Source organism: Taudactylus pleione, unplaced genomic scaffold (genome assembly GCF_031769625.1).
Source record: "Taudactylus pleione unplaced genomic scaffold, aTauple2 ptg000043l, whole genome shotgun sequence".
NCBI classification, from domain to species: Eukaryota; Metazoa; Chordata; class Amphibia; order Anura; family Myobatrachidae; genus Taudactylus; species Taudactylus pleione.
This window is the reverse complement of record NW_028284445.1, coordinates 6,737,578-6,752,500: the sequence shown is the minus strand read 5'-3', so window position 1 is coordinate 6,752,500 and position 14,923 is coordinate 6,737,578. Positions and strand designations below refer to the sequence as shown.

Below are 14,923 nucleotides of genomic sequence, written 5' to 3'. Positions count from 1 at the left end.
CCAGCGAACGCTTAAGCCACTGCCGGGAGACGGGAAATAACACACATGAGCTCAGTATTCCCTGTAACAGGCAGAAGTCCACACTGCTCATAGTAAATTAGAAGTATTGTGTAAGGTGCGTTCAGTATGATTTGTTGACGTTCAGCATGTTGACTACTCTATGTCGACAGATTACATGTTGATACATTCACAATGCCGACACCTATTTCAACCCTCTCGCTAACCCTAACATTTGTATGGTCGACATTATTATAACTGTAGACATGTCATTTGGGCAGCACAGACGGTGTAATGGTTAGCATTACTACCTCACAGCACTGAGTTTGTGGGTTCGATTCCCACCACGGCTCTAACTGTGCAGAGTTTGTTTATTCTCCCTGTGCTTGCGTGGGTTTCCTCCGGGTACTCTGGTTTCCTCCCACACTCCAAAAATATACTGGTAGGTTAATTGGCTCCCAACAAAAATTAACCCTAGTGTGTATGTGTGCACATGTGATAGGGAACATAGATTGTAAGCTCCACTGGGGCAGGGACTAATGTGAATTGACAAATATTCTCTGTAAAGCGCTGCGGAATATGTATGCGCTATATAAATAACTGGTAATAATAATAATAAGGTCAACATGATGGAGGTGTCGACATGTAAAATGTCAACATTTTGGTATTAACATTATTACCGTCTTTCTAGTCATTGTCAACTTGCTGATTGCATGACCGCAGGGCAAGCCCTCGTTTATACAACGTGTGCATGAGGCGGGTACTTATTGTAATACCTAAAGGTGTAAATACAACATGAGAGAGAGTGCAGCTGACATGCAAATACTGCAGAAGTCTAATACTGGTCAGAGAACCGGATCGGTGTAAGAGCTTGGAGAAAGCGACTGTTAGTGACCATGCCATAGAGAATCATCCTACCCATGTGACATCACCATGTGTCGGGAGTGCCATCTTTGGTATGGGGTTTCTACTACAGATCTCCTTCAGCTCCCCCCTCTCACCACCTTGGTTAACTTGCATAGCAGCAAGTCAGCAATACCTTGTTCATTGCATAGGGGGATACAGGTAGATGTAGCAATCCTTCTAAAGAGGACTGTGGAGAAGCTCCCCATAGCAACCGATCAGTTTCTAGCTACCAGTTTATGGAATTTACTAGATAAATGATAGCTAGAATCTGGTTGCTAAGGGCAACTTCTTTATTTGTGTAGTTTACAGGTTTGATTCAACTGCCCAAAGAGCGAGCTGCATCTGTACACCTAGTAAGCACTACAGTAGGTGACTGTACACCTGCCGGAGCTTGGTGGGGATGGATTACGTCTCCATACTTCCATCATTACTTTTAAGCGACTATGCTGGGAGGGTATCTGGATGTTTCCCATAAGTACTTTGAACCACAATGCCGCTACCTCTATGGAGAGCAGCTAGTGACCAATAATAATCATATTATTTATATAGCACTTTTCTCCCAATAGGTCTCAAAGTGCTTTACTTAAAAAAAACAACAACAAAAAACCCACAAGATACAGAATAAGCTTAACAGAAAAGAGAGTTAAGCACTTGCTGGGAGAGCCAGGTACAGGGCATTGCAGTAGTCTAAGCGTGATGATACAGTTCTGTATATGACTTCAGGCAGATCCTCTGAGGGAATGAAGTGCTAGATCTTGGTTCTGGGCCTGATTCAGATGTGGACGCTATTCATGCACGGGTGCGATTACTTATGAATCCGCACCTGCCAACATATGCTAATGCCAGTTTAAGAATTCCCTTTACGCACTACCATGCGCAAAACTGCGTAAACCCTGCAAAGCCCATTTGGCATATCTAAACAGTGGTCAACTCCGCAGGTGGATCTGACCGCTGCAACATCGACATACCATCGGTCGCAACATTGACTCCTTGAGTAAACTCTGGCTTTCTCAGAGTATCCTCTGCAACTTTCTCAAAATATGGCCACTGTGGCTGCGGTTCTGTGAAATAGATGGCAGTCATGTACCAAAACACGCTCACAACACGCCTATAACCCCCCATGAGATTTCCCATTTTTTTGCACTCACCTTAGGTCACCTCCCAGTCTCCATCCTGGAACGCAGAAGCCGTTTCTAATCATAGCGATGTCATACGCAAATGCGTACGCCGTCGCACACCTAGGCTAACGTATGCGCAGTAGGGGTATCCATACCTAATGTTTAAGTGTCATGCCACCATCCAGGAAAGCACCAAGATTCTTCATGTGTTCAGTATTTTGCAGTTCCAGTTGGTTGGCTTGTCCTTTGATGGTGAGCTCCTATCATAAGGACCTCTGGGCCTGATTCAGAGCCGGACGCTCTGACAAGAGCGCTCACTCTGAATCAGGACCCTCCTGCCTAAAATTGGAGCGGCCTCCTGGCCGCTCGTATAGCTGTGGGTGACCACCCACAGCTTATGCGAGCGCCCAAAAAGATGGTCGTGATGGTCAAGACCATCGCGACCATCGGACTTGCGACGAGACCCTGCGGTAGGGTCTCGCTGCCGCAAGCCCAGGAGTGCTTTTGGCTCCATCAGAGCCAAAAGCACTCCCACTGACATCACTAGTGATGTCAGTTGGGCCGGACCCAGACGGTAGCCATTCCCATGGGAACGCCTCCGTCTGGGCAGCAACGCCCCCGGCACGCCCACCAAAGAGGGCGTGCTGTCACTCACCATCGATAGCACGCCCCCTTTGGTGCGAGACCCATAGCGACGGCTAGCCATCGCTATGCAGGTCTCGCGCATGCGCACGACGGAGCTCCCTCCGTTGTGCGCATGCGCACTAGGACACCATCGACCCGCTTGCGAGCGGGTCTGAATCAGGCCCTCTGTTTTATCTGGATTCATTGCAGCCAACTGGTCTCATTTTTAGACTGATCCCAGCTGATGCTGCAAAAGGCCCATTCAGGTAATGTAGGGATTTTTTTTTTATCCTCTAGATATATTGTTATTCTTTAGTTCTCAATGGTATTGTTTTTAAGAAAAGGAAAAAAATAACTTTCTCCATTATTCATTACACTGTTGAGGTTACTTGTATTGAGTTGTAAGTTATTTTAGGGCAAAGTAAATAACAATTATAAATTTGCTATGTGGTTTTCATTTCTGTGTTTTTGCATCATATGAAGAATATAATGTGACCTATTTGTGAAATTGTTAAGCTGGAACCCTCACCATGAAAATACCAGCTTTTGTCTTGAACAACCCCTAATTGAAGTTTATACTGTTGCGCCACATGGTTCAGACCACATTTGAGAGAAGTTGGTTTGAAGTGGAAATCTAAAGCAATGGGTAGTTTATTAGTTTTTCAGCTCTTATATAGCAGGGTGATCTTCAAAGCTTTAGTTTTGTATTGGTGTGTTTTTTTATTATTATTTAATTTTTTTTAGTATTTCCTGACTCTTTCAAACTGGCACTACGTAAACAGGAGCCAGGTAGCCTATTAATCGTCCCTATTGTACTGGTGTGTCTGAATTTCAAGTTGCCTTTCGACAATATGTATTTTCATAGCAATGTTAACGAGCATCTGTTTCCATACAGCTGAGCTGTAACATTCTTTTAAAAGGTTCTGCATTCTGTGACGAATTACTTTGAAAAATCTAATTTAAAAAAACATACAGGCAATAAAGTCCAGATGAGAATATTTGAAAAGTAAATTGAAATGTTTCTGGTTGGCGGTCTGCTATCTGTACCTGAGGACGGCCAGTAGTACAAGGAACAAAACAGCCAGGGGTATGATGTGCCACCAATTAAGACTTGAAATGGGGAAAGTTCTGTATGTAGCCAAAAAAACACTCAAACCAATTTTACAGGCGATTGGGGCAGCGAAATTTGTCTGCACAAAATTGATCCGTTCTGGATCTAGAGCACCATTACTTGAATATTTTAAGTGTTTGTATCTTTTTTTCATGCCAGTTATGACTGTTTATATGTAAGTTCAAACTGGGCTTTGTTGTTGGACCATTTGGATGTTCCTAGCTCCTAATGGATTAATAGGCTAAATATCAAAATCCGTTCCGCCCACATAAATTCTGTATCTGATGTGAATAAGTGTCCGGTACATGAGGTTAATGAGCAGCCACTCTCTCCCCCAAACTAGCAGAAGTGTTGTGGTTTCATCCCTGGACCCCATAACGCAAGAAAATTCACCCCAGCTCTTAGACAGCTGCAATTATAGATTAATAACAGAGATGAATGGATAAATTGAGGCGACAACTTCATCAATTTACATTCAAACTCCTGAATTTTGGTTGTGGAGGATCATGGGAGTGACTTAGTTGAATGTTGTCCATTGCATGAGTCCAAGTTTGAGTATCCTATGTTGCTACTAGATAAGGATAGGGGTAGTTTTGCTCCATCAATAAATTGTATTTTTTACATTGCCATTTAGGATTCAGCACATCATTATATAGTTATTTTTTTCCAATAACAGCTGTAATAAATAGACTATATATCTGTATACTAATATTTACATTAAAATGAAGCATGAACAGTGCTAAAATTACATCTTTAATATTCAGCTAATAGGCATAATAAAGATACCGTTTTGTTATTGCTAATGCTTAATTTTAGTGTAGGTTACAGATTAACTTAAAAATTTGTAGACATTTTTGAATGCGTATTTGGTAGATGCTGAATTAAAAAATTTTTTTAAATAAAATCTAGTAGTAGAATAGGAGGGAATAACTTGTGATGCCGGGACAGTATGTCAGATTATACACTGTGACATGAATAATCACCCGGAATAGGGTAACCGAGTAACTACAGATTTAAGAAAACAGAGGACTTGGCTGGCTTAGAATCTGAAATGTTATCCATCAAAATGTAAAATAATGTGTGTTGGATTCCAAACTCTAGACACGCAATACAGAATGAATTGTGATGTAACGGGAGAGCGAGCAGTGTAGTCACAGTGGGGCAAACCAATAGAATACATGTTTGCGGTGCTGTACTTCTGGTGCCACTCAGCAGTACGCAGTAGCGGCACCTTTTTATTTGGTGTATTTTTTCATTCTAATAGCTAGTTCCAAAAACAGGAACAAATAAGTGAAATAATTTCAGAAATAAGTAAAAATAAGCTTCTGAAGACTTAAGGTGCATACACACACAACGATTTTTTGAACGATTTAACTATATCGTTATCGTTCAATTGTTGAAAGAATCGTCCAGTTTCTGAGTTATAACGATGAACGATTGTCGTTCATGCGCGTTCCTGTTTGTAATTCATTCTGACTGACCAACTGAACGATTTTCATTAAGGGAAGCAACTTTTTTTGTTCACTTTTCAAGGGAAAATCTGACAGATAATAGTTACAAAATCGTTACGTGTGTATGCACCTTTTGGAGTAAGTTTCTGAGAGGTAAATTTTTAACAAACCCTTTTTGGGGGGGGGGGGGTATTATCGATTTTCTGTCGATTTTGCAAGTCTTAGATTTACTCAAGTCAAAACTGGATAATAATCTTCCAAAAAAACTTGACTCCCGACCAAAATCGAACATCGGACAGACATCGATACTGTTACATAGATTACTATAGAATCCCCAGATTTACTAATAGTTGATTTTAAAATCGAAAATATAATTGACCACAAAACCGACAGAAAAACCACCCAAACAATAGACCTGCATGAGGCAGGTGAGTTTGGGAGAAGCACTGCACAGATCACTATGATCTGTGCAGGCTTCTTAGGGTTAAAATAACTGAAATAGTTAATAGTAAAAATCGATTTAATATTGTTCTTTGTCTGGGCATACAGGCACTTGTAGAATCACAAGTGCCAGCATGCTTTAACATTAAGGACCCACTGGCACCTTAAGTTCCACCTTAAATAAAATATAACAAACACAACAGGACACTCACTGACTGTTGTAACACTTTATTATGCACACTCACACTCTGTACTTACCTTCTCCTTGGATGTGTCCGGTCCCGTTGTACGGTAAGGGCCCAGGGTCTTGGAATTATTATTTTTTTTTAAAAACACTCACCGAGCCCACTGTAAAAAAAAAAAAAAATTAAATATGAAACTATTAAATCTATCTTTGACACCTTACCACCATATCCACCACCTTCAGGGGTTCGGGGAAGAGTCCAGGACTGGTAGATTCTTGGGAGGGGGACTCCAATTTGGGAATATATATTTATGGTACATGAGAGGTTACTAAAAGTGTGGGTACTTAAGGGACACTGGTTTGTGGGGAAGCCCTCTGCTACTGGGGATCTATTACCACTAGCGGGTGGGGAAAATGCCTTTGGGAATCTATTGCCCCTGGGGATCTGTTTACAGTCGAGGGTACTATTACAATGCAAAACACCCCCTAGGAACATATATCTTTTTTTTTCTTTAAATAAACTTTTAAATACAGTCTTAAAAATACATTCTAAAAGGAGGAAAGAATAATCCAGTTAAGTGGTTAAAAATAATGGCTGCAGGGAATAGTCTTCCAGTAGTTGTGGAACCTCCTATAGTATGAGAATTGAATGCATAGGACAAACACATTGTCATAGTGGCCCCTACCCCATGGTGTGATGAACGTGACTTTAAAAAGTAGGCAAGTATGAATTAAGCATGTATCCAATCGGATTGCTTTGTATGTTGTGCTGAAAGAAAGATATTGAAGTGGTTCATAATATTTTGTTTATGGTGCAAGCTTTAAATCAGTAGGTTCCCATGCTGAATCCTGTTTACACCTCTTCATTCAAGTTGATTAATGATTTCAGGTCAGATCCATTCAGAATCTAGACTGCAAGTAATGAGTTATTTGCCAGTCGCCAGACAGAGGGTGTCTGATGATATAGACACTTGGTTATGGTGGTGTATGGCCGTTCTATCTCACTATACAGACAGCCATGTAGTGTATGGAAGACATATAGGGGATTAACTGGACAATTTATTATAGATCAGGACCCATCAGTCTGTGTCATTTCAGTGACAGTGTTAAATCACTGCTTCACACACAATGCATTTTTCGCTATGCTTATTCCCATATGCCTGCAATAACCAAACCAGAAGGAAAGAATAGATTGTGCTAATGAGTAATGATCTCAGGTACATAGATGGCACATGTGTCTTTATGTGGAATTGCCATATAACATTATATATATATATATATATATATATATATGTCTCTGCGATGACCGGCACTCTTCAATAATAAAGTACAACTTGCTTGCTGCCCATCCTCACAATGATATATATCAAACAAAATCAGGACTAAAATATACCCATGCTTGACTTTACCCATTATATATGTGTGTGTGCGCTGTGCTGTGCTGTGCTGTGCTGCAATTTTGATGCCATTAATGAATACAAAACAGGGAGGCATATTTGTTGCTGAAGATGCAATTCTAACAGATGACAGCATAGGGATTTTGTTCATATTTTGATCAAAACACTCAAGTCTGAAGCCCCCGCTCGTACACCTCCAAGATACAGAGGGTAACCTGCAGATAGGAGCCACATCCAAATAGGTAAATAAGGACAAAAATAGTATAATATACTATATAAGAATCCCATATATACTGTAGGTGTACCCTTTAAGCACTAAGATCATATTTACATATGATTAGAGGCCGGCAATATTATAAATTCTACAATATAACTGAAACTTACCTAAAATAAACATGAAGTTCTTACAGTACATTTTGATGACACAGGATGTCCATCTGGCATAACAAGGGGACCTCATTCACATCGGTGCTGACACTAGCAATTGAGCTTGCTTCTGTAACATAGACTTCTTGTGCCTCAAGGTCACAAATAATATTGATAATCACCAGCTTATATATGCTGCTCTGATTGAAGTGTACAATATTTTGACTATTATGACAGTCTTCTTTCTGGCCCAGCACCCACCGGTATCCATCACACAGAAATAAGAGGACCACTGTCTGGTCAGCAGTCAGATGTTAATCACGTACTCTCCCAAGCCATGGTCCTGTTCACTATAAATGTCTCCAGCACTTCACTTCAGTAAATTTACCCTAATCATGTAAAGTGTCTTCACTCCTCTTTGTCTAAAAAAAAAAAAATCTGTATTTGTGTATTAATGTGTCATATGATGTTCTGTTTCACCTGCGACATATGAGTTAATATTCAGCAATTTAATGGCACTTTTAAAATGAATGACGTTTAATCACTTGTTTTGCTAAACAAAGGAAAGGCAGGCATATGTTCTATAAAGGCTAACAGCGTAGAGTAGGGAAATCTGAACATATGGCATTCTCTGTAACGAGTAATAAATGCCAACAGCATGAGACAATGCTATCTTGATTTTATCAAATGTATACTTAAAAGACCACTAAACTACCAAGTTAAAGTGTTCAGATATGAACCAAGATGGTAAAATACATTGCTCAATGTTTACCTGACACTCCTGCAGCTCTGATAGAGAGTAATGTATTACTCTCCACACCCCCATCCCATTACAGACAGCTGAAGATTCTCCAATGTTGGCCGGTTACCACTGGCATGTTTGTGTGAAGAGAACATAATTGTAAGTCACATGTGAAAACTATTAGAAACACTGTGCATTAGCTCAGTGCTCACCAACCTTAGTTGGGGTGTGAGCTACTCCAGAAAAATGAAACCGCCTGAAGCGCTACTAACATTTAAAAAAAAAATTGAAGATGATTTAAGGAAGATGAAAAGAATGTTTCATAGAAAACTACAATGGATTCACTTAATACAGTGATATCGTTGCACATTTCACTTTTAATTACCAGCTTCAAGGAGATAAGTGCAGTAGAGGAGCAAAATATAGTAGCTGGGCTGCTGTGTGATTTTTCTAGCAGGGCTTGGTGGGAGTCACTTGCCCCAAATGCAGTTGACTCCTGTGATGTCCAGACGGTGTCCGTAACATATTGTACCGTTCTACAGCAATCACCTGACATGCTTCCCCGTTGCTCCACCCACAGCTTTGTCAGAGGTCGCTTCCTTCTAGTTGACTGAGCAGTACTGCAGCTGGGCGAGCTACTCAAATTACAGCCGCGAGCTACCGGTAGCTTGCGAGCTACAGGTTGGAGACCACTGCCTTAGCTCATTCACTTCACATATGGTTAAAATGCACTGGACACATTCATATGTATTGGCAAACTTGTATAGGGATAGTTATTTTGAGGTTTTTAGGTCCTTGCGGTATTTGTCCAGAACATACAATACGTTAAGTAATACATATTACTCCACTCAATAATACAAAACCTTTGATGTTTAGTAATATATTTATGGCAATAAGTGGCATTACTTGATCTTTAAAGCTGTCCCATAGGCATTTTTCTGTCTCTTAAGCTTTCTATATGAAAAAAACCCTATAGCATTTTACAAATGTGCCTACGGGTCATAACTATTGGGCCATTTATGGGAATTACAGCCTCTTTTCTGGATATATGTGATTGCTGAATATATTCGGGATAGTCTTTAGTTCAAGAGCGTATATAAAAGCGATTCAAGTTACATTTTGTAAAGACACAACGCCACTGGCCAGGTTTGTTAGGAGGCTTGTAAATTGTGATTACCATTTACGCTCATTTTTATAGACAAATGTTAATGTAGAAGACCGGTCAGCTATTGGTAACACTGTGGGCTTGTTGGGGGTGGGGGTTCCGGTGACACCGTGCCACTGCATTGCTGCCAGATTGTATCTGGGCAATAGACCAGAGGCTATTGGGATTAGAGAAACCTGAAAGTAAGTAAATTACTATTGATAGTGGTCCTATGGGTAGACAACACTTTACATTGGCTCTCACATAAGGTAAGCGAATACTCCATGCTTGCATGCTATACCCACATTTTATTTCCTGTTGGGGATAAATGTAATTCTGGTCATTTAATTCTTTAATATTGGGAACAATCATATTTTGGGAATCCCTTACTCTGCTCTTATCTGACAATCCCCCGTGCACGGGTAGAAAACAAAAAGAAAATGTAGGGATATGCATTTCTGTGTGGAGTTACCAACACTTTGGGGTATAATTTACTGTTTGAGCTTTAGTATGTGCTTTTGATTGGTGTTCTCTCCATTTGCAGTAAACTTAACCTAAAAAAACTAATCGATCTCGGTTCTCAAAAGGTACATTTACTTCCATTCCTTTATTATAAATAGTGCTCACTACATTTAAAGATCCACGATTTTGAGCTTGCCTGGCTTTATAAGATGCCATCAGACCCAAGATCACATGGAACAATTTCAAAATGGCTTCTTTGTTCTTCCCTTACTATCAGCCAATGGCAGAAAATCAGGCCTTACTTATGCTGGGTACACACTAGAAGATATGTCGTCCGATCCGGCCGAGCGGAGCAAAATATTCGGCACATCGTCTAGTGTGTACCCACTATGTCGCCGACGATGCACGCTCCCGCGCGTCGTCGGCGACATCCTCCATCAGACCTTAATGCCAAATGCAGCATAGCCCTTGCTGTCGCTGCCGGCATTGGCAAGTGTGTGCACTTGCCGATGCCGGGTCCCGTCGCTAAATATGTCTGACACACTAGACATAGTCTAGTGTGTTCCCTGGCTTTAGACTGACTGCAGTATATAGATGGAATTAGGTACTGTTCCTATATTGTGTCCCTGTAGTAGAGCATGAAAACTTATGATGATTGTATAACTATTTACGGCAGCACATTAAATCATTAGAAAGCAATATGTGTAGACATGATGTCTGTTGCTGAATATTCATCCCATAAGGAAGTGCTGTTTCCAGATATCTATTCATCATGAAGTTTGGTTCTATTGCCCCAACTGCTGATAGGACATGACTATACCTGCAGTTAGGTAATCACTTTGCTAGATTTATCCAGGTTGTTCCATTGGACAGATTTTACTGAATTTGTATTCTGCATAGGCGAATCCAGGGGAGGTTTCCAGTTGCCCGAAAACCTCCCAGCCAATGGCTCCAGTTATGATCACAGTAGCAGTAATATATAATATGATTTTACTAGAGCTGTGGCTACAACATGCAGTATAAGGGATGGAACAGAGATGTTGCGCATACCCAGTGACAGTAGCTTCTCCTAGCAAGTCTGCTGTGTGTGGATCTGTGTGCTCAATCAGCACAAAGGACTAGAGAGATCAAAGAGCAACTGCCAGCAAGAAGAGACCGGTGAGAGAATGTGCTTAGAAAGCTTGGTTTTGTCTCCTACTGGTTATAATATAATATACACACGTATCCTTACACATCATTGCTGCAGTGGTGCTACAAAGCCCCTCTTAGCAGGTACCGTGAGACTCTGCCAGCACCAGGTGTCTTTTTGGCATCTCTTTTTTTGCTGAAAATGTGTTTAAGTGGCAATGCGATGCGACTAGGACACACCAGCGGACTGTGCTGATTAATATGATATGTGACAATTGTTTATCTGTGTGCGACTGAGTCTCTGAATCTGTATCCAAGTTTTGTTGTGCTTCAAATACAGACTGCGGTGCACACAGATATACAAGTGTCATATATCACATTAAACCGCACAGTCTGCTGGTCCATCACATTGCAACCTAAATACATTTTCGGCAAAAAAAGACGCCCGTCGCTAGCAGCTTAGCATGGGACCAGACGGCACACTCACACCAAGCAAGCTGCGCTGCTTGGCGAATTGAGACAAAATGTATGAGGCCACATCTGTATATTTATTATGAGTTGTTTAACCTTTTCCTGACCACTTATTATATTCATATGCGATAAAAACACCCATCAGCCATAACATTAAAACCACTGACAGGTGAAGTGAATAACCTGGATTATCTCATTACAATGGCACCTGTCAAGGGGTGGGATAAATTAGGAAACAAGTGAACACTCAGTTCTTGAATTTGATGTTTTGGAAACCGGTAAAATGGGCAAGAGTAATGATCTGAGAGACTTTGGCAAGGGCAGAGGACTTTAAAAACAGTGAAAAATAAACTAGAGCATATGCAATACAATAACAGAAAATTAAATAATACGAAATTACATCTCGTATGAGAAAAATTTGTTGCAAAAACTTCCATCAACATTTTTTATAACAATTAAAGCAGAGAGAAAAGGAAAAGCGTAAAATAATCAAAAGAGAAAGGAGTGTGGTGCGGCAAACCTTGTAAAAGGGGAAAATAGAGAAGAGGAAAGTTGTTTCCCAGCTGGACTCCTGCATAACACCATCGATATTTGGAGAACCAGATGTATGCGTAGGGATAGACCTAAAAGAACTAACATATAGAATATTCATGACCAAGTATTAGAGAAAAGCTGGGGGCATCTGAAAGTTTGAAGTCCAAGGATCCCATATTTTAATAAAACTTTTGGAAGAATTGCTCAAAATACTCGTCAAGTATTCCATAGAATTTACAGTGCATCTGGAAGTATTCACAGTGCTTCACTTTTTCCACATTTTGTTATGTTACAGCCTTATTCCAAAATGGAGTAAATTAATTTTTTGTCCTCAAAATTCTACACACAATACCCCATAATGACAACGTGTAAAAAAATTTTGGAGATTTTTGCAAATGTAATTAAACTAAGAAATCACATGTACATAAGTATTCACAGCCTTTACCATGAAGCACAAAATTGAGCTCAGGTGCATCCTGTTTCCACTGGTCTAGCTGTGGTAAATTCAGTTGTTTGGACATGATTTTGAAAGGCATATGCCTGTCTATATAAGGTCCCACACTTGACAGTGCATGTCAGAGCACAAACCAAGCATGAAGTCCAAGGAATTGTCTGTAAACCTCCGAGACAGGATTGTCTCGAGGCACAAATCTGGGGAAAGGTACAGAAAAACATCTGCTGCTTTGAAGGTCCCAATGAGCACAGTGGCCTCCATCATCCGTAAATGGAAGATGTTCACAACCACCAGGACTCTTCATAGAGTTGGCCGGCCGTCTAAATTGAGCGATCGTGGGAGAAGGGCCCTAGTCAGGGAGGTGACCAAGAACCAGATGGTCACTCTGTCCGAAGGACAACCATCTCTGCAGACATCCACTAATCAGGCCTGTATGGTAGAGTGGCCAGACGGAAGCCAATCCTTAGTAAAAATCACATGGCAGCCCACCTGGAGTTTGCCAAAATGCACCTGAAGGACTCTCAGACCATGAGAAACAAAATTCTCTGGTCTGATGAGACAAAGATTGAACTCTTTGGCGTAAATGCCAGACATTATGTTTGGAGGAAACCAGGCACCGCTCTTCACCAGGTCAGTACCATCCCTACAGTGAAGAATGTTGGTGGCAGCATCATGCTGTGGGGATGTTTTTCAGTGGCAGGAACTGGGAGACTAGTCAGGATAGAGGGAAAGATTAATGCAGCAATGTACAGAGACATCCTGGATGAAAACCTGCTCCAGAGCGCTCTTGACCTCAGACTGGGGCGACGGTTCATCTTTCAGCAGGACAACGACCCTATGCACACAGCCAAGATATCAAAGGAGTGGCTTCAGGACAAGTCTGTGAATGTCCTTGAGTGACTCAGCCAGAGCCCAGACTTGAATCCAATTGAACATCTCTGGAAAGATCTGAAAATGGCTGCACCGACGCTTCCCATCCAACCTGATGGAACTTGAGAGGTGCTGCAATAGGAAATATTTAGGATTAAGAGGAATGTTTAAACCCACCATAGTGTGAAGGAGAGATTTAATTTCATTCCAAAAAGAAACCAGTTTTGGACAGGTCCACCAAGTGTGCAAAAAAGTTCCAATATCAGTGCCACATCTCAAACACAAATTAGCCATGTTTTCTGTTCAAAAAGCAACGTGAGCACTGTCTGAAGTCAGGTGCTGTGGCCATACACTATCACTAGATTTGATTTGTTGGTATTGAGCATCAATAAAACTAGTTACAGATTCTTTATTCCTTTGTCTCTGGCTGCCACTTACCTAGGGGATTCCATTCTTCTTGACTGCCCCCACCTGTTTTAATTATTACCTGAAACCCCACCTCCTAGAGCCATGGCATAGCCCGGGATCGGTATGAATGACCGCCGGACCTATGTCCAGACGCCAGAGGACCGGCAGCAGTTAAGATCCCGATAGGTAAGTATACTAGCTATACCTAACCCTCTCCCCCCTCCCAACCCTCCTTTAGGGGTGCCTAACCCTAACCTCCCCCCTAGTGCCTAACATGAACCCCCCCTGTAAGTGCTTAAACCTAACCCCATCCCCGCAGCCTGAACGTAATCCTCCCGGGGAGGTGCCTAACCCCTCCTTCCCCTAGCCTATTCCTAACCCTCCCGGGGGCAGTGCCTAAGCCTGAGTCCCCCAGGGAGCCTCTAACCTAACCACCCCCCGCGGCTGTCCGCTCCCGCCGCCCGGCTTACCTTCATTGGATATGCTGGGCGTTGGGCTCCCAGCGTAGGGATAATGATTGGGGTTGGGATTTCGACGCCTATCATTAGTTCCCTGTCGGGATCGCACAGTCGGGAAGCAGGCGGTCGGCATTTCGACCGTCGGCTTCCTGACTGCATACCCATAGCCCAGCCTTGACTTATTATAGTGTCACCTGCTGTCCGCACATGGATGCATAGGTAAACTGCAGAACAGCTTTCTATCTATATTTCTCAGTAGCCTAATTAAAGAATAAACACAATAGACACAATACTTTCACATAGACTGTACTCTAAAAGTGCCATGTGCAGTAAGGTGCTGTGTACAAATACACATACATATAATAATCCATGTTCTGTAATGTAATAAAGTGAAGCCCCATAAATCTATTAACATTACCCCTCTGACTGCATGATGTGGGCTGTCTCTTGCTCTTCATTTTCAGTGGGTTTGATGTCTTTTAAATTCAATTCAATACTTAATCATCCAAACAGAAGAAATTAGATTAACCTTTGGAAATGACATAGAATTGGTTTTTCTGATGCATGGCAGTAATTGTTCATGTATATTTTAACTATTTCAGTGCCTGGAGCTCAGCACTTACATACAGCAGAAATCTGACAAATCTGATAATCACA

At 41.4% G+C, this 14,923-nt stretch overlaps 1 protein-coding gene across 11 annotated transcripts in view; it reads left to right on the top strand.

Moving 5' to 3' along the window:
* The window catches only part of NBEA (neurobeachin), a 634,796-nt gene that overhangs the window by 368,396 nt on the left and 251,477 nt on the right, over window positions 1-14,923 (top strand). The gene's annotated exons all lie outside the window — the stretch shown is intronic.